The sequence below is a fragment of the Belonocnema kinseyi genome, chromosome 1, assembly GCF_010883055.1.
Source record: "Belonocnema kinseyi isolate 2016_QV_RU_SX_M_011 chromosome 1, B_treatae_v1, whole genome shotgun sequence".
Taxonomy (NCBI): Eukaryota; Metazoa; Arthropoda; class Insecta; order Hymenoptera; family Cynipidae; genus Belonocnema; species Belonocnema kinseyi.
In genome coordinates this window covers 109,261,505-109,263,705 of record NC_046657.1, presented here as the reverse complement: position 1 = coordinate 109,263,705, position 2,201 = coordinate 109,261,505, and positions in this window count along the sequence as shown.

The following is a 2,201-nucleotide window of genomic DNA, read 5'->3' as shown; positions in this document are numbered from 1 at the left end:
TTAAAAGCAGTGTCGGGTAAATTAATTTTCTGAGTAAGTAGTTAAAGTTATGTTACTTGCCGGAAAAAGGTAACTAATTACAGTTACACTTGTAATTGTAACCAGTACAGTTACTAGATAAAATATCTTCAACTTACCTAAAATAGTATATTGTGCTGCAAGTGCGGAAAGTAGGCAGTTCCACGCGAGTGTGAAGTTAGTTGTACGAGCCAGAGACGAGTCGAAGGGGAGTTGTAGGCGACCCAAAGACGAGCCGGAAACGACCCGAAGATAAGCCGATGGCAAGTACTGTAAACTTCACAAGAATTTCAACTGCCTACTTTTAGCTCCTGTAGTACACGATATTTTTTTAACAAATGCGGGAAATTTTCGCTTTGAGAAACAATAAAAACCAATTTTTTTAAGAATTATGATAATATTGGGAAATTTATGATAAAATTACAAAAATTACCTAAAAATTCCAGATATTTTTGGTAAATTTATAAATACCAAAACTTTATAGAAATTTAGTAAGGCTCTATGAAGGAGAGTACTATGGTCCGCCATGTTTATTCCATTTTCATGTTCTAATTGGCTTATTATGAATATTCCTAAATGTTTAAATAAACTAAACTTGTTAACAAAAAATTCTTCACTGATTTGATGTATTTTTTATTAATAGAGAAGCTAAAATGCGTTATTACCTTATTCTAACTTCTTTCTTTTGAGGAAAATTTGACAAGAAATAAAAAATAATTGTTCTTTAGAAGATCTACATACATGTACTACCTACCTACATACATGGCAAAGATTAAACGCCAAAGAGTAGGAGTTAATACGTGTACACTATGTCGCGAAATTGTTTTACTTCGACGATGCAGTTACATCATACGTTTGGTGCAAAGCTCGTATTTTCTCGCAGCGGAGCCCAATATACATTTCATAATAACATAAAGGATTATCAAGAATAATCATCAGTATTTACCGTTTTGTTCGGGCATTAAGTGTACTCGAGAACCCATTTGCCCAGCTGATGGAATAAACATGGCGCACCATAGTACCTTCCTATTTAGAGCTCTAAATTTAGTGTATCAGAAGCTTTTTGGAAGAAATTCTAAAATTTCTTTAAATTTCTGAAAATTTATGAATAATTTGATAAATTTTCTAAAATTGATGAAAAATTGGCTAAATTTCCAAAATTTTCAGAAATTTTTGAAAAATTGGCAAATTACCGATAATTCCAGATATCTAAAAGTTTCCAAAGTTTTCAGAAACTTATCAGTCATTTATGGTAACTTATCACTTCGAGTATGTCCAATAACTATTCACTACTCACAGTATCCCAAGCGTCAAATCATAATGATGTGAAGTTATGATTCCGACAACAATAAGATATATGTTACGAATAAAATTGTTCAAATTCAATTATATATAGACATGTCGCACAGAATATCCTGCAATATCAGATTCCGAACGAGTTTTGTTTTTCTTAATTATTAAGCAGGATCGCCAAAAGAATTAGTTTTTTTTTACTTTATTTTCATCAGCCATTAAATAGTATATTATGCACCTAGGGGGTGAAGAGGGATTCCTCCTTGGCGCATGTGATATTTTTTATAACAAATGGAAGATTTCAGACATTTCTCGAATTACAGCCATGATTTCAGCCCATATTAGATTTCCAATAAAGAAAGCATGATTTACAATAATTTTAAAGGTACCTTATGGTAACTTACCATAAATTATCAAAAATTTTATTTTTTGTTTTTTTAGAAATTTTCAACATTTTTGGAAATTTATGACATTTTTGGTTATTTATGGTAATATTATAGGTAATTTATGTTAAATTGAGATAAATGACCAAACATTCAATTTTAAACCTTTCTTTTAATTTCCGGAGATTTATGAAATTTTTGGTAAGATTACAGGTAATTTATGGGTAAATTACCCAAATTTCAATTTGGAAATGTTTATAAATTTCTAGAAATTAAAGGAAATTTACGGTCTTTTATGGTAATGTGACCAGTAATATATGGTAACTTTCCATGAATTACCGCAACATTCTATTATCTGCAACCAAAATCTCCTTAGAGTTTTTACGGTGAGTGGGCTAAGTATTGTAAATTGCAAGCTCATAGATGTATAACTTTCATTAATCAGGAGCTGTCCATAAATCACGTAGCCTCATTTTTGGACTTTTTTTACCCCTCCCTCCCCCCATG